Source organism: Malaya genurostris, chromosome 3, assembly GCF_030247185.1.
Source record: "Malaya genurostris strain Urasoe2022 chromosome 3, Malgen_1.1, whole genome shotgun sequence".
NCBI classification, from domain to species: domain Eukaryota; kingdom Metazoa; phylum Arthropoda; class Insecta; order Diptera; family Culicidae; genus Malaya; species Malaya genurostris.
The window spans coordinates 289,995,632-290,020,062 of record NC_080572.1 but is presented as its reverse complement, the minus strand read 5'-3'; the positions used below and the strand labels follow the sequence as shown (position 1 = coordinate 290,020,062).

At 38.3% G+C, this 24,431-nt stretch overlaps 1 protein-coding gene across 4 annotated transcripts in view; it reads right to left on the bottom strand.

The window, feature by feature from the left end:
• LOC131439499 (14-3-3 protein zeta) overlaps positions 1-16,834 on the bottom strand; it is a 30,291-nt gene extending 13,457 nt beyond the window's left edge. The window contains exon 1 of one of the 4 annotated variants that reach the window (XM_058610589.1): positions 16,685-16,834. The gene's annotated coding sequence lies outside the window, so the exon portion shown is untranslated. Of the gene's footprint in view, positions 1-6,956; positions 7,270-10,997; positions 11,115-16,684 lie in introns of those variants that run through there. The other 3 variants (XM_058610588.1, XM_058610593.1, XM_058610590.1) reach the window with 3 other exon arrangements.
• Positions 16,835-24,431: the final 7,597 nt, after the last annotated feature.

Sequence of the window (24,431 nt, the reverse complement as noted above, 5' to 3'; positions counted from 1 at the left end):
AGCGGTACAAGTACATAACGGAACAACAATAAAGTAAAACTGGAAGCTAGACAAACGGTTATGTAGTTCTCCTTGCTTGCCAATGCGCCTAGCCTACCCCCGACACCGTAGGCTATTTTCGTGCCTCTGTAAGTCTTCTTCCCTACGGTGGCGGAAAAATCAATAAAATATTTTGCCATTCGAGTGATATTATCCGCAGTGCCGCTACCTCAAACTCATTCTACTTTAAATACCCGATTCAGCATATTGGAATGTGTCCACATTTCAGACATGACACATCACAGCGACAAAAGTAAGTTGAGACTATTCCGCCCAAGTGGGCTGAGGAGCTAAAGAAACTATGTGGGGCTTATATGAATAATGTGGTGTATTTCAATACTGCAGGGAAAAAAAACCATTGTCCTGTATTCGACCAGGTGTGAAGCATTTTTCCCCGATAGCATCGTTCTCCTGCACTTCATGGTCAATCACTGGAAGAAATCCTTCACGCACACCCACAGAGATTAATCATAAGTTTAACCACCAAACTGTTGCACGGCGTAATAATGGCGGTGATTGTTTCGGTTAATCGATTTGGTGTCACTGGAATAAATCGATGCGGTCGTTGGCTACCAATTATCGGAGCGGAGTGCGCGAGGCGGTAACCTTTCATATTTGCGAAACTCTAAGCGAAAAGTTGTCCCCCTTTCGTTATGAAACGATATTCCTGTCTTGAAATTTGCTCTCCTTGGCTCTTGTACGAGACTGATATCTCAGTCTGATAGCGAGGGGATAGCAGAAATTTTTTTTGCAAACATGGGAATTGCCAGGAATAGACTGAAGCCGCCGCATGGTTTTGTCGTGCATGACTCTAGCGTAGAAAAAAAAGTATAAACTAATAAAGGAGAATTATTGAAGGATAATTCAGGCTGAATTCCTTTGTCACAAGAATATACCAGTCAGGTTAGACTAGATATAAAAAATATAGTCACACTCAAGGCGCAAACCACTCTTAAACTCTGAGCTACCAAAAAAACTCATTTAATACCCAGTGATCTCTCAAACTTTTTTAACCCATGTTAATTTTTTTCTAAACATGCTAATCCTGTATAATTTCTCGTAAACTTTTTTAGTCCCGCCCATTCCCCCCTAAACGCCTTTGCCATATAGAAAGGTTATGCAACCACTTGAAAAACCGACTAGCAAAAATTGGCCCTGAGGACCAAGTGTCATATACCATTCGACTCAGTTCATCGAGCTGTGAAATGTGTATGTGTGTGTGTCAAATAATCTCACTAGGTTTACTCGGAGATGACTGAATCGATTTCCACAAACTCAGATTCAAATGAAAGGTCTCACGTTCCCATACGGAATTCCTGAACTTCATCCGGATCTGACAGATCCGACCTTGAGTTATACGGTAATGTGTGTTAAATATTGTACACCGTCACTTAATCTGGCGAAACGTAATTCTCTAACTAAGGGTCAAATGAAAGGTTTTATGATCCTACCAAAAATTACTTCATATTTTTGGATACAACAAAAATTTAAATCGTCGTTTAGAGTACGATGGCAAAATTGTATAAAATCTTCAAAATTTGAATAAAAACTAGTAGAGTTTGTACGTCATGTACCAGAAATGGACGTTTGTAAGTCATTTGGCATCATGTTTTTCAATGTCGGAAAATTTTCGAATTTTGACCGCCGGGCAGCACAACTTATCCATATCCGATTTATTTCACATTTTGCAGAGACTTTTTCGAGGTGCTTAAACTTTTGAGCACTACCGCTTTACAAAAATAGAGATCACACCTTTTTATTGGCACATGTAAAAAATCAATCATTTATCTTCTCCCGTTTGCTGGCAGCACGGCCATAAGTGGGTATCGAAATGATCAGATGGAATAAAGATAACGAGCCGTGCTTGTTCGGTTGTTTTATAACGCTAAACTAGAGAACTCGGTTCCCATCCGAAGAATCCCTAGAACACCATTCAGGTAAATTCGTTTTTTGATAAAGTTGTCTTTAAACGGACATGAAAGTTACTAACCGTTTAGACCAAAATTTGGAATCTTTTTCCCATTATGGGCTACTCTGGCCGATGGCCTTGTACTCCACACTTTTCATACCGGACAAACTAGGACGAACAGGATATGAACGATGATTGATGAGTGGGGTGGAGCACTAGTGTGGAACTGAGTGGAATTAACAAATACCAGGGAAAGTACCAAGCATTCTTCAACGCAATCTGAGATAGAGAGAACTACTTTCAACATGCAATCAAACTACTAGGTGGGCAGAGCTTGAACGATACTGTTCACGCTGTTTGCGGCTTTCAGAGATAACGATGATGACATGATACCACTCTCCGTTCTGCGTCAAAGTACAGGGGAAACAGAACTATAGAGTTAATACACATTGCAATCTATGCATACATATATAACCACAAATCATGAGATATTTGATTAGCATATTTCATTTCTTCCACAGATCAGTGGACAGTATACGTTCTATCATAATCAGTACAAAGTGCTGAGCGATGTGAGCAGTTTTTGCTCCTTTGAGAAATATATTGAAGTTATAGTAAGAAAGAAATAAGATATTGTCGAAAGAGAAACTACAAAGTATTCTACAATCGACAACATTGTTGTCTGTAACAAGAATTATATATATTTCGTATAGAAATACTAGGTGTTATTGAATGAAATGGTCCACCTGAACCGTACTATTCCAAAAAACACATCTCACACTTTCAGTTAGAAGGTGACATCTGTGTCAAAGTTGGAGAAATTCAAATTTTTCTCGATCTGATGCGTGTCATAACATTAGTACCGGCACCGAACCGTATCGAAAAGATTTGAAAGTTCTTTCACGGTTCATAAGATGTCAATTTAGTTTTATTCCTGATTATGATAGTCCTTTTTGAAATAAATTCATCAGCTGAAGACGAATAAGATATATTAATATTCACCCCAACTGCATCAAGTTAATCCAAATTGGTGATCAATTCCAGGCATAAGAATGTTTAAAATTACCTAATGACCTATTGTCTATTTCAAGCACTATTAGCACCAAGAGAGATCTTTTCCTATCCTGAGTAAGGATAAAATGTAAACCAAGTTTACTGGTGTTAGAAATTTGTGTACTACGTACTTTATATTTAATACGTATATAAAAGAAAGGTGTTACCTATATAAACAATAGACGTAGATCTTGTTTTAAACGAAAAGTATTGTACATTATTGATAAATTTAAAATGTTCACCTTGGGCCAATCATATTCTGCCTAAAATATACAAAATACCATTAAGGATCAAATGTAAACCAAGTTTACTTGTGTTGGTAATTTGTGTATTACGTACATTTCAATTGATACGTATGTCATAGGTTTATATATTTATATATGCAGTGCAACCAGTTTATCGAAGTGGCTTGAGCGATTAAGTTTCAAACAATGTTAATGTTGATTTTTTTGGATGAAATCTCAGTTTTGATAAATTTTTCACCAATGTTTCATGGAAAAATGCTTACATTTTATGAATGCAGATTTTAATTTCGTAATAAAAAAGTTGGCTACACTGCTTCAATGCATTTGTATTAGATCGCGCTACACAAAATAAACAAAACAAAATATTTTCTGTTAAAAAAAAACAGTTTTCCGGAAAAATAAATAGTTTTACGACAACCTTTCATATCCATCTATATAGGAATGTGTTTGTTGCTAATCAAATGTGTTAGTGGAAGTAAGCTGAAACTGAAATAATTTTCTCGAGCAGTTTTCAGAAAAACGGAAAAGTTTTAGACTAAGATTTTCCCTTTTATTGAATTGCAATTCTAAGCAGAATGAACTGATTTGTTAATTTTTTAGCCATATGGAAGATTTATTGATTAAAATCAGGAGAAGCGCAGGAATTTTTCTTTACGCGCACATTATTGACATTACTCATACGCTTGCAAAGTGTCTTGCTCCTTAAAAAGTCATTCTCGTTCAACCCTATTCATTGTATTCTATACCAAAAGCTGCCGGTATTTGAATCTCTTATATAAATAACAAAACAGGTTCATGTATCGTCTTACACCTGAAGAATAGCGTCCAGATCAAGTTGATAATAAAGGTGCAGCTGCTAGATGATAATTTTGGTGGTATGATACATTGTTTTCCATTGCAACATGGGACACTAACACTCATGTGATGCAGACTGTGCTGCACCTGCTGATTAGGCCAAATTTGTAGGTTCAGTGTACGCGTTTTTTTACGCGGATCTCAGTTTTTCGATTTTCTTCGGTTTACTCTCCGACACTCTAACTCTCTAACTCTTTTTTGAGATTGCACCAGATCTCGACGTTTCATACATTACATGTCACACATTTCTAAAACATTCGGCATAAAAAATTTAGATTTCAGAAATCTCCAAATTTTTTCAAAATTTTTTTGCTGATCTCGATTATTTTTCAAAATTTTTTTGCTGAGGTTACATCAGATCTAGAAGTTCCATGCATGCCTAAGACATTGGGCATACATTTTTTTTTCTTTAGATTCGTGGTTTTTACTATGCGGATTTCTGAAGTTATTCGTATTATACCAAATCTCGATGTTTCATGCATTTCAAGACATTTGGCATCAACGAAATTTTCGATTTCGGAAATCTCAAGAGATTTCCCAGAGTCGAGAAATTTTTTTTTTGGAGTTTAGACGTTTCATGTATTTGTAAGATATTTAACATAAAAAAAAATCTATAGTTTTGCGTTTTTTTACGCGGATTTCCGAAATCACGCGGATTTTCGAAGTTACGCAGTTTTTTACTCGGTACGTAGCCCCCGCGTAAAAAGAGCCCTCAGTGTACAATTAAATTTAAAACATTATACAAATGTGAAGCATGATTTTTGAAATATAAATTTTGATCAATGTTTCGATTTATCAGTATCAGATTACGCTACACAACATAAACAAAAATAATCATGTTTTGTTAAACAGTAGTTTTCCGAAATAGTAAAGAGTTTTTCGACAACAGGCCGTATTTATTGCCTTTGACTTGTTGAAGTAAAGGTTTCCATTTTGTTGGAATATTAATACACGATATGTAAATCATTGTTTTGCAACAAAACCTGCGAGATGAAATCCATATGGAAATATACTAATTTCTGATGAAGTGTATTAGTGCAACGAAACTGAAACTAAAATATTTTTCACCAGCAGTTTTCAGCAGTATGGAAAAGAATTTTAAAATCGCGCCCCTATACAGAACACAAAGACGTAGCCCTACGTCAAAACAAGATTTAACTAAATTTACACCAGCTCTTCAGACATTTTCCTGCATGAGTTTCGCAATCAGAGCGATTTAGCTCTTCAAGAATGAATACTGCCAGCAAAGTCTCTGGCGATGAATGATTCGGTACGTCATATATATTTTGAGCTATTCCTATCTCTACCGTTCTACACATAACTGTCTTATGATTAATGAAAATTTCCTTAAAGTTTAACTGCCCGTACTAACCTAAGCTGCTCGGAGAGCTTAATGTGAACACTGCTAGCCGTTATAGCGTCTTTTCTCAATCTGCTTTGTGCTACACGCAGAAAAAAAATACACAGGATATAGTTGACTCAAACCGGATCGCGCCTGTTTCAAACTAGTCAAAAATGTTGGTTGGTTGAAATGAACCATATCATATACTTTAGGGTAACTCAGCTCCAGTGGTCATCTCATATACGAAAACCATTAGTTACTAGTGAGATTTGTTGTCGATAGATTGATTTTCAGTGTAAGCTGAAAGTATGTACATTCGCTTCGAGTTAACAGCAGTATTGCACAATATTCGAACCGCTTTTTCTTCGGTATTGCTTCTTAGAGTCGAAGCAAAGATATTGTATTCGATTTTGTCACAATTCCTTGATTGAAAGTCGGATAATCGGTAAAAAAACAATAGCCAATAGCCCCATGTTGTTCGAAAAAACGGAAGTAGTAAATTCGAAATTTGCTATACTACAATCGATAAGACAAACCTTTGTTTTCTACTGAAAAGTGGATCTTCTAATTTCCCGAATTTTTTTCATGTCTTTCATGCAGAACTAACACAGAATCAGAACTATAGCATTACAAGCCATTAGCCTGGACCTGAATTGGTTCAGAGAACCCGGTCAATGAAATCTATCTAGCATATATAGGCGACTTGCTGGCTCAAAAACTCAATTTTGTTGTAGATTTACGAGTTCGTGCCGACTAAAGTGCTTCAACACTGACACGTTCACTGTATTGATTTTTACGATTTTACGTTCTTCTGATATTGGGGTTACACCATTACAAAACTGAAAATTTGAATGTAAAATCAGTCGGATCTATCGGTGACTAGCTCCGTTCGGCCATCAACCAACAATCCGTTCGATTCAACCGATTTGTAAGGAAAACGATGATCGCTCCCTCCGTAATCGTAAAAATGCCAAAATTATCATCCAACAGTAGTAGGATGGTCGAATAATTTCATCCGGTTTCATCCGTTTTTCTCACGAGATGGATGGATTCCTATTCGAACGAACGGCGGATCGTAAAACGAGCACCGGTCAGAATGAGAGGAGACAGAGAAATATGTACACGACGTTTTGAAAAAGGTGGAGACAAAACACACGGGGAAACTGGGATTGCTGCTGGCGGAAGCGGTATGCTGAGCATAGTGGAAAGCTACCGCCTGTAACACGCAGAATCGGGAAATGAGAGAAAAAATAAATTAAAAAAGTATATATAGATATCGAAAAATGAGCTGATGAAGAATACATTTCTGAGTGAAAGGAAGTGAAATATGTATTGGAAAGCAATCAGCTCTAGTCTGTCGCATCTGTGAAATCGGAAAAACCAAGTGAAAGAAAAAACACTGGAGAGCGCGAGGAAGAGAAAAGATGGCACCAGGATGAAATACCCTATCTAACACGCCTCATCGATTGATTCGTTTTCGATTGTTGAGCAAACATTTTTCCATTCAAATTACCTCAATAAAAAAATTTGTTAATTAGCTAAATGCGTTTTTTAAATTTTCACAGCTTCTTATTATCACTGGTAATCCGGATTTTCCGTTCAGTGCATTCCAACTGATTGGGTTATTCTTTTAATTCAACCTCTGCCCCGGACCTATTATTTTTTCGCGTGACTTGTTTTTTTTTCTTCCGTTCACAAGCAAATTTCTTCTCACTTGCCGTAGTTTCAATTTTCTTTACTTATTTAAAGACAAATGACTTAAACATTTCTATCTATAACTACAAAAATGTGAACATTCCCGATAAAAAATTTAAAACCAACTGAGTAAAATTTAGAACTCTTGTCGCTGTATAGCGCTCGGGAACCTCACCGACACAGTAACAGTGACAGAAAGAGAAAGCACACAGACGGCTGAAGCACCGAGCTGCTGCTGGCAGGCAGTCGACGGCGAAGACGACGACGACGACGACGACGTTGACGACTGGGCAAATTTGCAGCATATGGCGGAGAACACGTGCGCAGGCGCCTGGGACCTGTTTCCTATACCATACCAGCGGCAAACACCAGTGTCGGGAAACCCCCGCATTCACCCACCCACTCGTGTTTGACAGCCCCAATGAATGCTGGTCAGCAGTCGAGCGAATCCGTTTCTACGGTGGAATGCTAATCGGCTAGGGATGCGGGAAAAACATGCGAGTTGTTGGTTACATCAAACAAACCCAAAAACAGCAGATCGGCGGTGCGATATTCGCACAATTAAATTAACGACCGTTTAGTCTATGATTATGAGAATGGTGTGAATTGTGTGCGTTGTGAGCAGCGAACAAGACTAACAAACACACACACTGATAGCTGCTCCGTCACTGATGGTCGACGCGAACGACGCATGCTCTGGCACTGGTGGCAAAAACGGCATCGGCCGATGGAGAGAAATTGTTTTCCGACTGTTCACAAGGCTGTCCATACGTTGAGGAAGGTACGAACGGATGTTCCACATTGAATTCGATCAATGGAAAAAATCTGTAAAGTACGTATGTTTAGCATATTTTATGGTTCGAATGGGGAATAAGTCTTGTGTTTGCCCGTATCGGAATTGGGATAAGGAACATTTTGATCTACACTTATGTGCCGTTGTCTGTTCCATTTATGCTCTTTTCTATCCAGACCAATCAATGACAGTTAAATTGACAATCGCCGTCATATTTCTCCCTATGAATTTGTCTGTAGCGGATGTAACCAATTAGAAGATTATCGGAACGAATAGACCATTTTCTTGATGAAACTGTTTAGTCAGTATAGTGAAAACACAATCTTCTTACGTTCCAAATTTCGGGAGTAATCTTGACTGGTAAAGACTAACTTCCTTCTACAGTTTCAATGTACTGAACAAGCCTTCGAAATATTTTCGTTTAGGTAATAAATTCCTATTCGTATCCGTACAGTCATCGCGTTACGAAATCTCTCTTGCTTGCTGGTTGTCATCGGTTTTACTGAAATATATGGTTTATAACCAGATAGCGAACAAGGCCATTTTTGGCTGTAAAGACAATTGGGAAATTGGGACATCAAGTAGTATTGTCGATATTTATGTATTCATGCATTTCTTAGACATCTATAGAATTGCTGAAATGCAAACTTGTGGAAAATATCTTTTTCGTATCGTTCATCCGGTAAAGACGTTTGAGAATCATTGTATCTTATTGCCGCTTGTGTATAAGTAATAACTAGGAATTGATGACACCTCCCTGTAAACGACTTTTGAAGTTAACGATATAACTAAACTAACTTTCAACACAAATAGTGCATTCCTGCGGTCGCTTTGGGACTTGTAGTATCATCATCTTGTTCAAAAAGCAAATTTAGCATAATTAGCAGTTTGTTGTTATCAAAAATAACCCTGCTAGCGGTATTGGACAAGTCTACGAAAGTACACGAGGGGGGGCCAGAGAAGGTCCAAAAGTTTCAAATTTGGTTCTAAGTGGTTTATGAACGGTCCCAAAATACTAAGACATTTGGTCAAATTTTTTTTTCTGATTTTGGATTTTTTCTCTACGCAGATCTTCGAAGTTACGCGGTCTCAAAGTCCCAAAGTTGGTTAAAAAAAAATGTTTGTGGGGATTACACCAGATCTGAACGTTTCGTGTTTTTTTAAAAGATTAGGATGTCGTTTATTTTACCCCTGTTTTAACTTTTTAGTCGTTCATCGGAGAGCGTTTCTAAAATATCTGGCATCAGAAAAAAATTCTAGTTTTGCGGATTTTTTTACGCGGAATTCCGAAGATACACGTTTTTTTGCGCGGTAAATATCCCGGCCTAAAAAAAGACCCCAGTGTACCAAGCAGTGCGGTAAAATTTCATTTTCAATCGAATAATATAAGATGAAAACGAAATTTATGGCCGCTGACCGTCAGCATATCCCTACTAATTCATTTGACTTTTGCTGTCATTTTCAAGTGAAGCTCCCGGAATTCATCGTCAGTTGAATAATCGTTGATAGTCATTTGAAGTTTTGCTTGCTCAGTTTCAAGTGCGGAGTAGTGTAACTCCTTCATTGCCTTCGCTCTTGGTAGTAAGCAAATTCGAACGAATAGAATTATAAATGGAGTAAAGTATTAAAATGAAAACTGAAGGAGGAAACAATTAATTTATGTGTATTCTGTGATTGATATTTCAGCTATCTGGTTTGTCTTTCATCTATTATCTTGAACCAATTGGAATGTTTACATGAACCTCATGTGAAGGCCGCTCTCACACTATTGAAAGAGATATTTTGTTACTTCAAGAGATCAACTGACGGTGGTTAAACTGAGCCTCGATTGAAGAGAAACGAGTCATGACTGAATGCTGCCCGTTCGGGCTGTCAGCAAACATTGTGTGTGTCAGAGAGTGAAGTTTACTGCATTCGAGGGATCGTCAATGTGTTCCACATTCAGTTTCAATTGAATTGAATGAAGTTTTACAGCACTGGTACCAAGTCCCTTGCTTGAATCCAAACATTTTCCAGTCCGAAAACTTACTGACGAAGTGCGCAACTTTTTTGACAGAAAAAGTAAATCGCAATTATTGGTTATTTTGACACTCGTGGAATTTTAACATTTCAACCAATTTTGCCATGAATACGATTTACTTTACTATGGAGCGCATTTTCCTAATGTACCCTTTGAGAGAGTGATAGGTTTTTGATCGTAAATATCTCTTGTTGAATCTGACGTATCAACATAATTGTTGCTTCATGCCATCGGAAATATGATCATCAATTTATGATAACATTTTCAGTTGTATGACATAATCACGAATAATTCAAAACATTTCTGAATTGTTTGGAATCAACGAGTATCAAATAAGAAAACTCATGACGCCTTTATCGTACCCGAAGTGACATTTCAGCTGTTTTTCAAAGAAGGGCGAATCTTATAAAAAATAACAAATCGAGTTTCTCTCTCTCCAACGAATGAGTGCTTCAAAATTCTACCAATATGTCTAAAAATATGGATTCTACAAAAATCTCTATCTTAGTAATACAAAGAACTATAGAACGAAACTGTCAATTCATTTGTTTACGTAAGTAGGGCGTTATTTTCATTATTTTAGATGGTTTCCGCACTTTTGACTACTGGCAATATTAAAAGAGACGATAAAATTACCCGCAGATTTGTCTTAATCGCGGAAAGCAGTCAATTTCACGAAAAATGTGCGAGGGCGTATCTTCACGTGAATTGTATAAGGAGTAATTTTAGTGTGCAGGGAATATAAAAGTAAACAAATCGAAAACGGGTGAAACTGCATTGCATTAATCGATTTATCAAAAATTGATCTGAGAATATACAACTATTTCTAAATAGGAGGAAATGAAAACCAAATTGCTTGCAATGTTAGATTCAAACTTCTTTGAAAAACAGCTGATTTGACAAAAGATTGTTTGGCGTAATGATCCTTGTACGCAAATGCTACTACTTCCCGGAAATCTATTTTTTTTCTACGATATATTTAATAAGGCACACTGCCTTAGCTCTTAGATGCCGAGGGCAGAATCACACGCAATTTGGATACTAACCAACTTTCATCGTATCATTCGTCTCCAAAATCCATATTGGATCGCCACGATGATGAATGAGCGTTTTGGTTCTTTCTACTGTCCAACTGCAGAATACTCCGTAGAAATGATGAAGTCCTAGAATAAGAGAAGAAAATTGAAAGCCATATTTTTACGATGTTGTGTGATATAATAAACTACGCAATGTATATTTTAGGTACAAATTTGATTCATATTCGGTAAATTGTTAAAGTTGATGAGGTAAAGGTTATTTTTAGGAAAACAAGAAATGATACTTCATTTATGTATTTAGTAAATGTCACATTGTACTCGGTGAACGACCATAATTAGTTTAAAGCCGGGTATAACTAAACAATATATAAAAACTATGGCACATTGACAGAGTAAATATTGTCAATATTGATAAACTTCAATTACGAAACTTGCATTATTCCCCTTTTTAGCTTTGTTTTTTAGAAAGACTATAAAATCACTATGAATACCGACTTTTGAACCGAGGCCGAAGGTCATATACCACCTTTCTCAGCTCGACGAACTGAACAAGTTGCTGTGTGTAAGACAAACATAGTTACTTACGAAAGATGATTAGTCGACCGTACAAATATTTGCATTAATTATGGCAGTATATAACAGCCGTTCTTATTTAACAGACCGCTAAAGCCGAAACCATAATTAATAGTCACTTACTTTTCTCGGAGATGGATGAACCGATTTTTACCATTTTAGATCCAACTGAGAGGATGCTATGAGAATATCCCAATTTTCATTCAAATCAAACCCCTGATTCCTGAGGTAGGTTGCTTAGTGTAAAAATTTGTTGCCTTTCTCGTATAGAAAGGCTATGCAATCATTGTGAAAACCGATTTTTGAACCGAGGCCCGGAGGGCCGAGTATTATATACCATTCGACTTAGTTCGTCGAGCACCCAAATGCCCATTTACCATAGCTTGCTGTATACACTAAGGTCTTTTTTATGCGTTTTTTTAATGCAACCTTTTTTATGCGAATTTTCAGAGTTATGCGGTTTTTTTATGCAAAGTTTCAGAGTTAAGCGTTTTTTTTCTGCGAATTTCCAGGGTTATGCGGTTTTTTTATGAGAAGTTCCAGAGTTATGCGGTTTTTTATGCGAAGTTTTAGAGTCATGCGGTTTTTTATGCGAATTTTCAGAGTTATGCGGTTTTTTATGCGGTACGTAAACTCGCATAAAAAAGACTTCAGTGTATGTGTAATTGATAAATTCGTCATAGCAGCGATAAGAAAAAATTAACAGGGAAATAATCGTCGTTTAAAATCCCGAGTTGCTACCAAATTCTGGAACGCACTCGACTGGCAACACTGACCTCAATTTATAGCGGATCATCAACCAAAAGTGGTAGCAACGAACCAACGGTTAAGGGTTCAGATGGGACCTAGAAGGAGAATTCGATCTCTTATTTTGTGGATGCCAGCCAGGACAGATCGTTCTTTTCTGTCGACCGATAAAACAAGTGCCAAGAACCAAAGTTACAGGACCGCGTGGTGATTAAACATACAATAATTGGTGACCCCGGTCGAGATTTTCCGTGATATGCTCTACCGGACGAAGAGATCACGTGTAAAAAAAACCCATCTACTCGGTGATTCCTGGTTCGAATTCCTGCAAAGGACCAAAGTGAAGACTGAGGCTAAGGGAGAACGTGAAACTAGTGAAACAGTGTTGATCGTGCGACGGGAATTGACTAGTGTCGCCGTGTGATCTCGGGTAAATGAAAGGTCCTGTAGCCCCATACAGGGTGATATGTGCACAAAAAAGTTCAAATGAAAGGTGGGATCAGATCCCATAAAAAAATTTACAAATTTCATCCGGATCCAAATTCCGGCTTCGGAATTATATGAAGGTGTGTTAAAAATTTGATACCGCCATTAAAAGCGTAACATGTAAAAAACTTCAGTTTAGTTTTTTCAATGACTGAGTGGAAACATATATTGGAGAAGTCAAATGTATGTGAAACTCACAGAAATAATGATTTTTTGGAAAAAGATACGTTCAGAAACATGACTCGAACCTACGTTCTTTATCATTCCGTGCGTCACGTGAACGTTCTGGTCGTCCAATTGAGGCAGGGCTTGAAAATTGAAGCAACGAATATTAACAAAAGAGTTTCACACTCTGTGCTATTCACACACATTCGTGTGTTAGGTAGAATTCACAGCGCAACCCAAGCAAGGTGAGTTACTTCGTTCGTTCTTTAGTTCATGAAGATGTGCGCCAGGTAATGAGTATGCTTCATAAGGTTAGCATTTGATGAATGGTTCTCATATTAGGTTTTACACGATGAACTACGTTTTTTTGCTTGTATGAACTTGCTTCGCATTTTGTAGAGCACCGTGAAACAAAGTGAACCTTTCATTTCAATGCATTGCCATGGATTGCTTAGTTCGTGTGTTAACTAAGACTGAGAGCACAGGCAATTTACCAAGCAAGGGAACTGGTCTGCTCGGTAGTATATACTCTCACGAATCTAGTTTCTCTCCAATGTAGGTCTCTCATTCAGTTATGCCAAGCAAAGTGTTCACAGCGGATTTTTTTGTTGTTGCTTCGTTTGTTTGAGAATTCACAATACAAGCCCTGAATTGAGGTGGTTACTCCAGAAGACATCAACAGAGTCCACAAATTGATATCTAGTGACAATGGATGAAATATGGATCCATCTCTTCACTCCGAAATCCAAACGATCATCATCTGACTGTATTCTCCAGATTTGGCCCCCAGTGACTTTTTCCTGTTCTCAGACCTCAAGAGAATGCTCGCTGGTAAAAAATTTAGAAGCAATGAAGAGGTAATCGCTGAAACTTAGGCCTATTTTGAGGCAAAGGACAAATCGTACTACAAAAATGGTATCGAAAAGTTGGAAGATCGCTATAATCGCTGTATCGCCTCTGATGGCAATTATGTTGAATAATAAAAACGAATTTTGGCAAAAAATGTGTGTTTCTATTAAACGATACGAACTTTTCAGCCGAACTGTTATCTCTGTAACCTTGAACTCTGTAACCAAAAGTTGGAGTCGGACAATATTCAGAAGTACCCTTTGGAATTATAAAATCTTCCGTTTGAAGCTAAGCTTGTGGAAATCAAATCAGCCAGGTTTTTTTTTAGAGAAGACAAATTTTGCTGTGAATCATTCGCAATCCATACCTGATTGATCGTCTCACGAAGGATCTTAAATGAAGCAGAATTTTTCCAAAAACTAGAACACCAGTCTTCACAGTCTATATCAAATGTGTGAGAGTGTTAACCTTATACCTAATGTTTAGTGTACGATTTACACGATACGTCAGCTTACGTCAATGTCAGCGTCACCGTCAATTTTAGTGCAATACTTTCCTAGTGGGTGTTATTTTACGTGCGATACGTCAAAACGTTTGTGTGTGAGCTCTACATAAGAATTGGATTCTTCATGTTTGCTTTGCTCACTCATGAACGGGTAAAGCAATCTTGCTTATACTTGGGATGTTCACTAAAACCATTAACAAGGATTCACTTATCAAATATTTTTCCAGTATACTTAAGTCCATCTACATATCGGGTTCCAAACAAATTCATGAAACAGTCGGATTTTTATTAATTTAACATTATTTCTCGATTAAATTTCAAACTAAAAGTCACCCCTTCTAGATGCCAATAGCAACTATAGAATAAATCTAGAGGTTGATTTGGGGTGAACAAAGAATGTATGTTCCACGATAAGCACAAAACGTGTCTACTGAGTGTCAGATGTACAAAGCAGTGTGAACATGATAACACATAACATCATTACCATAGTAAGTCAACCTGCGTTAGATGCATTCGTGCGTGTGCTCCATTGGGCTCAGCGTGATTTAGCACATATTACGTAACAAATTTTCCATGGCAGTGGATGTGCGAGGACGAGTTCTGCTACAGTAATCGTCCCGTTCAATGAAAAGAATTCATTCATCTTCCCGGCAGACATTGTAGGCGTCCAGGAAAATCCGGTTCTACTGCTACCCCCGAGCATCAACCGGGCCAGCGAATCCTGCTACAATCAGATATCTTATCTTAACCCGAGTACGCCACCGTACACACAGACAGCAGCGCAGAGCTCGTGATTATCAAAATGACATTGAAACTTTGTTTTTCATCTTTTCTGAAATAAAGTAAACTCATAAACTAATTGAGCGCCCGCATGTAGCCTACCGTGCGTATTGCTGCTGTGTCGTAAAAATTCACATTGAACATATTTTAATAACTAATTGGCATTGCCACAACGAATCGAACTCAATGAAAACTAGGATAAATTTGTTCTATCGGCCCCTATTCCAGCCAGCGATTTTACGCAAAACTGTAACAAGAAGTTGACGCAAACTTCATGCTGGGTATCACGTTTTCTGCACTACGTTTGCAACGCTGCGACCGATTCGATGTGTGAATGACGAGTTTGCGTAGGAACGAATGAATACGCACACCCACAGAAAAAAAAGAGTGCCGAGGTTCTAATCTCTAGCACGATGCGGCCAACGAATCCGGCGTACGACATCTGCGCTGTGTGTTGGTTACATCAATTGAAAACTTACACCGGTGTAGTGGTATCATCGAACCAGTTAGACAGCTCTGCTTGGAACGGATTTTTCAGCGACAATCCGATCATGATTATAGATGCCGCTTTTTGATCACTCGGTAGCATACTTCTGATTTTGTATAGGCACCGATCCGTATGGTAAGGTAGCTATTAGTTATGATAATATACCATTCAGAACTAATTTTGTCCTAACGTCCTAACGTCGATATCAACTTGGTGCGGCAGGAACTGATTCCACGATTCATTTTCAAGACCTTCGTGTGACCACATGTCGGTTAATGATCGGTTGGCAATTAACCACGCCCTCATCCTTGTCATATCGAGTACGGGAAATCGATTAGCGCGCACAAGGCAAGGACCGTACGCCTTTCCCGTGTCGCTAAGGCTGGCGAGCCGCTAGAATAAGACAGCTTGACAGTCTGTGCTAACCACTGCTAGGACGTAGCCTTGAAAATGATTCTCCCCGTCGCACTTTATTAATTTCTATGCTTGTTAAAGGATCTAGAAATAGCAATTTCGTGTTCCGTCTGACCGATCGGCGGTGCCGTTCCCGATCGTTGATGGACGTATATTGCATTTTGGGCAACATTCCATCTTTCTGAATGTGCACGGTAGCAGAAAACTCTAGAAAAAATGTGAGCATGAGGAGCTCGACTATCATAAAGTGGAGAGTAACATGCGTACTCTTTTCACTGACGGAGGTAAAAAAGAAATTCAACTCAATTTCACGTCACATGCACTCACATGTAGGTGAATATTTCCAGTGCTCGTTCCTGCAATTCTTCTAGTCTCTATGCACCGGCTCACACTTAATTTATTCCTTACACTTCAGTATTGCAAATGAAATTTCATTCTTTCTTTTTAATGAGAACTGGACAACGGGAACCGAATACCGATTTTCTTCCGGCTTTGTACGACTCGTATTAAAACACCAATAAAAAAAAACCAGGCAGGCTCTGATGGGACAAGAGCAGTCAAAATGGCGACTGGACACTCCTCAATGCGTCACAGTAACTTACCGCACTGATATTCAAATTTCCGAAATGAAACCCGTATAAATTTATGCCTCCCGGATAGCGCAGAACTTAATTCACAAGTTTTACTTACTTTTTGCAAGAAGGGACAATTTTTTGCGTATAAAATAATGGCACACACACTACTTTTCAACAGAATCTGCTCTCGAAAAGACTCCACGGCCGCAATATCAAAAATCGATCGATTCAGGCGCTAGTCGATGAATGCACTCGCGGCAACCCTCGTTCGTGTTTGAAATGCCAGTGCAAGGGTTTGATCGATTCGAGCAGGGTAGCGTTCTCAACTCGCATAAACTAAATCCCGGTAAATCATTATCGAGCCACATCAGTGCGATCATCGGACCGATTTAGCACAAGCAGACAAAAATATTATAAAAGTATCTAAATTTTGCTTTCACGCTACGATTTATTTTATTGAAACAGCGATAAAAAAAATTAGTTATATATATCAAATATTGTTACTTGAAACTACAAAATTAGATACTTAATTTTTCTCAGTGGATTAGCTTGTTTTAATAGATATTTTGATAAAAATAATAAATATTCTACTTGTGCGTGCCTGTCAATTCCTAGATAAACAATTCCATAGAAGGGGACGGGTGTAGCGTGATGGGATAGTCGATGCCTTTCACGCAGCCCGCCTGGGTTCGATTCCCAACCCCGCACATAGGGTCAGAAAAATTTTCTGGTCCGAAGAGGCGAATGACCTAAGATGTTAAAGCCTCTATAATTGAAACAAAAAAAAAAATTCCATAGAAAGTTCAACTTACAAAGTGTCCATGTATAACTTTTGTTCCAGTGGTGCCAAGTGCACCTTCCCAGTACAACACTTTGAATAAAAAAAAACTGTTTATCAGATGGCGGGGGTGGAATATTGCAAACGATGTATGTTTCTATCCATATTTTGAAGACTGATCTTAACCCTAGCAGAACAGAAATTCAGTACATTCCAAAGCATAATGTGCAATCGTTTGAATCCTGCAAAAAGGAGCCACGAACAAACAATTTAGGGGGAAAATCTTCATTTGGTAATTCGTCTTCTGCCTGTAAAATGTATTATTTTTACAGCCTCATTTGTATATGTAGTTTCATACATAACTAACTTAGATAGTATAACTCCTGATCTTTCATGCGCCGAATGATGTCATCCATTTGAACGCGCACAGTTTTTAATTTACGCACTTTAATACACTGAGTTTAACACTTTAGTTTACACTGAGACTAACAACTTTTTCCGCGGGAAAATAAAATATTTTTTCAAGTACAACACTTTCGATATCATTCAGTAAAAACCATTCAAGCGAAGAGGTTGTGTTTCGATTGTACTGGCTCGTGAGTTAACGGCTGATACCGAGACAATTCTAAGCTTCAGGTAGTTAAACTGCCCATAGCAAACGTAATATTCGGGGCGTTTCCCGACTGGAAAGCTAGCAACGAAGGCCATCCCGTTCATACGCACAGAGGTGTAGAAACACAGAGGTGCGAGAGCATAGAAGTGACGAGTCACAGAGGTGCCATCGCATAAAGGTGCGAAGACGAAGGGGTGCAAAGGCACAAAGGTGCTAAAGCAACCCAGTGCTGATCTACCAGGTACCAGAATTTGTACGCTGCGTAGGATCAAAAGAGACGGCATATATCGCGAGGTGCTACACTGCAAGCATCGCATTTGATCGCCACCAAGAGCAAAAGCACTGTACCTGGGGTCAGGTACAGGCAGCACAGCAAGTGCAGTGGTGTTCACAACGACGGCAGAGCAACTGAGATAGCAGTAAACGACAGAAGACTGCCAATTGGAAACAGCAGAAGACTGCCAATTGGAAATCGTTGGAAGAGCTTCACGTCGTTCTTCACGATAAAGGAACAGAGACATCAGCTACAAGGTAGATTTAATTTAATTTATTTTTTATTTCTTATATCTGAAATTTTACTAAACATAAGTTTTTATTTTGGTATTATTAATTTACAAAAAAATTTAATGTAATGGATGATCTTATGGAAGATCATCCGAATCCGATTCCGGATACTAGTAAGAGTTTAAATACTCCGAGGGCTAAACATTATCCACAGGGTACCACTGGGCCATGGATAGTCTATCTTCGAAAAAAAGAAAAGATTTTAAATTTGATGCAAATTACCAAGGATTTGACATCACATTTCTCTGAAGTTAAAGAAATATGTAAAGTTAATAGAGATAAAATTCGAGTTGTTGTCAATGACTTGAAACAGGCGAACGAAATTGTAACCTGTAAATTATTTTCTGTTGAATATCGAGTTTACATTCCATCGAAGGAGGTGGAAATTGACGGTGTCGTGACTGAAGCAAGTCTGACGGCCGATGATTTACTTAAAAATGGAGTTGGTCGTTTTAAAAACTCCATGCTTGAGGGAGTTAAGATACTCGAGTGCAAGCAATTGTACTCAGCATCTATTGTCGATGGAAAAAAGTCGTATCGTCCCTCAGATTCGTTTCGTGTAACATTTGCCGGATCTGCGTTGCCTAGCCATGTCTATATCGATAAAATTCGTCTTCCTGTTCGGCTTTTCGTACCGCATGTTATGAATTGCACGAACTGTAAAAAATTCGGGCATACAGCTACTTACTGTAGTAATAAGTCCAAATGTATCAAATGTCAAGGGCCTCATAAGGATAATCTTTGCGATAAAAATGTTGAAAAATGTGTTTATTGTGGGGAGAGACCTCATGATGATCTTTCAGTATGCGCTGCATTTAAGTTGCGTAAAGACAAAATGAAGCTTTCTTTAAAAGCACGGTCTAAGCGCACATATGCAGAAATGCTTAAAACGGTCATACATGTCTCCCCCTTGGAAACCGAAAACGGTTTTTCAAATCTTATGGAGCCAGAGGAATCTGACTCCGACGGAAATAGTGAAGATACCTCGTTTGTCACTCCTCAAGGGTCTGTTAAGAGGAGATTAACAAACCACAAAATACCTAAAAAGACACCTAAAATTACATCTTCAAAAAAAGATCCCCGTGTTAAAGCTAAAAAGCCAAATTTAAAACCAAAAACTGTGCCTCCTGGTTTGTCAAATTCACAAACCAATCCAGAAACTAGCTCAAGGAAAGACAATAATCCAGTGGGCTCCGTTTCACATTCACCAACAGGATTACTTAAGTTTTCGGAAATTGTAGAATGGATTTTCGCAGCATTCAATATTTCTGAACCTCTAAAGACTATCATAACGGCATTCCTTCCAATAGCTAGAACTTTTTTGAAACAGTTATCAGCTCAATGGCCAGTTCTTTCAGGTTTTGTATCATTTGATGGATAATTTATCATCCGCCGCAAATGATTCAATCACTGTCCTGCAGTGGAATTGTCGAAGCATCATGCCAAAACTTGATTCATTTAAAGTTTTGTTGCATAGTCAAAAATGTGATGTATTTACTTTGTGCGAAACATGGCTTACATCAAACATAGCCTTAAGTTTTAATGACTTTAACATTATACGTCTCGATAGAGACTCTCCGTATGGTGGAGTGCTTTTAGGAATTAAGAAATGTTATTCCTTTTATAGATTAAATATTCCTTCGACTTCTAGTATAGAAGTTGTTGCTTGTCAAATAAACATTAAAGGAAAGGACATTTGCATTGCTTCAGTATATATTCCTCCAAGAGCTCAAGTTGGACAACGACAGCTTAATGAAATTGTCGAAGCCCTTCCTGCTCCACGTTTGATTTTAGGAGATTTCAATTCGCACGGAATGATGTGGGGTTCCGTTTACAATGATAGCAGATCATCCTTAATATATAATATTTGCGACAATTTTAGCATGACGGTACTAAATATGGGTAGCATGACACGGATCCCAAGACCTCCTGCACGTCCAAGTGCATTAGATTTATCTCTTTGCTCGACTTCAATTCGACTAGATTGCACCTGGAAAGTATTTCCTGATTTACACGGTAGCGATCATTTACCAATCATCATCTCAATTAGCAGTAACAAAGGCATTGCTAATTCAGTTAATATTCCATATGATTTGACAAAAAATATTGACTGGATTAAATACCAAAGTAATATTTCAAGTGCCTTAACTTCAATGGAAGAGCTCCCCCCACTTGAAGAATATGACTTCCTCGTTTGTTCGATTCTGGAGGCCGCAGAACAAGCCCAAACCAAACGATTTCTTGGTCCATCGTCTAACAGAAGGCCTCCAAACCCTTGGTGGGACAAAGAGTGCTCAGATGCTAAGCACGCGAAACAAAATGCCTTCAAGACGTTTTTAAAACGAGGAGGAGGAACTCCTCAGAATTTTGAAAAATTCTTGACTTTAGAAACCAAGTACAAGAGCATACTTCGGGCCAAGAAATGTAGCTATTGGAGACATTTTGTCGAAGGTTTGTCAAGAGAAACCTCAATGAGCACTCTTTGGAATACGGCCAGACGAATGAGGAATCGTAACGTAGGAAATGAGAGTGAGGAATACTCGAACCGATGGATATTTGATTTTGCGAGGAAAGTTTGTCCAGATTCTGTTCCTACGCATAGCATTATTAGGGAATCTTTTTCAAATAATGGTTCCATTGATAGCCCCTTTTCTATGATGGAATTTTCCATAGCACTCATGTCTTGTAACAATAACGCTCCTGGGTTGGACAGAATTAAATTCAACTTGGTGAAGAATCTGCCCGACCTCGCAAAAAGACGTTTGTTGGAATTGTTCAACAAGCTTCTTGAGCAAAATATTGTTCCACCTGACTGGAGGCAAGTGAAAGTTATCGCCATTCAAAAGCCGGGGAAACCAGCTTCCAATCACAACTCATATAGACCCATCGCGATGTTGTCCTGCATCAGAAAATTGTTCGAAAAAATTATTCTACGACGTCTCGACACTTGGGTCGAGACGAACGGTTTGTTGTCAGATACTCAGTTTGGCTTCCGTAGAAATAAAGGGACGAATGATTGCCTTGCATTACTTTCGTCTGACATCCAAATTGCCTTCGCTCAAAAGCAACAAATGGCATCTGTATTTTTAGACATTAAAGGAGCATTTGATTCAGTTTCCATTGATGTTCTTTCAGACAAGCTTCACCAACATGGACTCCCAGCGGTTATAAATAATTATTTGCACAACCTTTTGTCAGAGAAACGCATGCATTTTTCACATGGCGATTTGGTAACATTCAGAATTAGCTACATGGGTCTACCGCAAGGCTCTTGCCTCAGTCCGCTCCTCTATAATTTTTACGTAAATGACATTGACAGCTGTCTAGTATCCCCATGTACACTAAGACAATTGGCAGATGATGGCGTAGTTTCAGTTACTGGACCCAAAGCTATTGATCTGCATAAACCATTGCAAGATACCTTAGATAACTTGTCCGATTGGGCTGTTCATCTTGGTATCGAATTCTCTGCGGAGAAAACAGAGTTAGTCGTCTTTTCAAGAAAGCATGATCCCGCGCAGCTTCAGCTCCATATGATGGGAAGAATGATCCAACAGGTTTTGACTTTCAAATACCTCGGGGTGTGGTTTGATTCCAAATGCACGTGGGGAGGACACATTAGGTTTCTGATAACAAAATGCCAACAAAGAGTAAATTTTCTTCGAACAATAACCGGATCTTGGTGGGGTGCTCATCCGAAAGATCTAATAAAATTGTATCAGACAACGATACTTTCAGTGATGGAATATGGATGCGTTTGCTTTCGTTCCGCTGCAAACTCTCATATTATCAAATTAGAGCGAATTCAATATCGTTGTTTGCGAATTGCTTTAGGCTGCATGCATTCGACACATACAATGAGTCTTGAAGTTCTGGCGGGAGTTCTTCCATTGAAGGATCGTTTTTGGGAGCTTTCGTCGCGACTGCTAATAAGATGCGAGGTACTGAATCCCCTAGTTATTAATAACTTCGAAAGGCTAGTTGAGCTTCAATCTCAAACAAGATTCATGACTGTATATTTTAACCATATGTCACAGGAAATCAACCCTTCAAGATATATTCCTATCCGTGTCAGCCTCCTAAGTGTCCCTGACTCAACTTTATTTTTCGACACATCCATGCAGCGCGAAGTGCGTGGAATTCCGGAACACCTACGCTCGTTGGAAATCCCAAAAATATTTACAAGTAAGTTCAGGCATATCGACTCTGAGAAAATGTTTTACACGGACGGATCGCGAATTGAAGAAGCGACAGGGTTTGGTATGTTCAACAATAATGTTTCGGTCTCCTTTAGGCTTCAAGAACCTGCATCTGTTTATATAGCAGAGTTAGCAGCAGTTCATTATAGTTTGAGTATAATCGTCACATTATCTCCAAACCATTATTTTCTTTTCACAGATAGTCTGAGTGCAATTGAAGCCATTCGCTCAAAGGCTGCTGGCAAAAATGAACCTTTTTTCTTGGGCAAAATAAAACAGTGCCTGAACGTCATATTGAATAATAATTATCAAATCACAATAGTTTGGGTTCCGGCTCATTGCTCCATTCCAGGCAATGAAAGAGCCGATATTTTAGCCAAACGTGGTGCTATTGAGGGTGAAATTTATGAGAGACCAATTGCTTTCAATGAATTCTATAGCGCGTCTCGCCAAAGAACACTTGCCAGCTGGCAAGCTTCTTGGGATAAAGATGATCTGGGTCGGTGGATGCACTCAATTATTCCTAAAATATCGACAAAGGCATGGTTCAGGGGACTGGATGTGAGTAGAGATTTCATTCGTGTGATGTCCAGACTCATGTCCAATCACTACACGTTAGATGCACATCTCCTTCGAATTGGACTTTCCGAGACTAATCATTGTGCTTGTGGCGAAGGTTACCGCGATATTGACCATGTTGTTTGGACATGCGTGGAGTATCGTGATGTCAGATCTCAACTAATAAATTCCTTGCGTACCCAAGGTAGACTATCCAATGTCCCAGTTCGCGACATTCTTGCTTGTCGTGACGTTCCTTACATGAAACTTCTTTATTATTTCATTAAGTCCATTGGAGTTCCAATTTAAATTTTATTTTATGTTAGATTGTTTTCTCTTCCATGAGCTCAACCAATAGCCAGCTATCTTATATTAAATAAAAGTGATGAACTGATACAAACAAACCTGAAATAGTTATAAGATCATGTACAAAATAAATGTATTTCATTTAATGTAATTTATAATAGCAACTCGCTTGATAAAAACAGTGTTTAGATTAACTAATGAATACCAACATACTAATAGGATATTCGAAATGTATTAGGTTTAAAGTACTATGTATTGTAGATGCCACGGCGAAGAAAAACTTATGTATATTGCCTATGAAATAAACGTATTTATGAAAAAAAAAAAAAAACACTTTCGATAAATATGATTCAGTAATATGTTCCAATACCGACTAGTTCGATAATGAAGTTTACAGAATTCGTTAAGTCGATAAACGTTTTTTAAAAATCGCGGACCCTTCGGAGTTTTTCGTATCACTGGTTATATTCAGTAATTTGTTTTACTGAACTCTGTATGATTTTTAAGTGTGTTTGTTTGTCATTAATCTTAGAAAAAAGATTTCTTTCAACCTAATTTTTAAGGTCATTTTTTAAAATAATTTTATTTTGACTTGTAGCTAGAATAAGAATCACGACTTTTAACGTAAATGTATCTCTCTGTTAGACATTACCAGACCCTGTCAGCTTAAAGTGAAATCAATCTTCAGTTCAGCAACGCCATCGCACGGCATCACATCCAACATGTCATGTCAATTGTATGGGTGTGCAGCCCTGCTATTTTGGCGCGCACAAATTTGACATTTATCTCCCCTAGATCTATGTATGAGATTCGATGCGGACTCACCTCAGGGCGACATACTCAA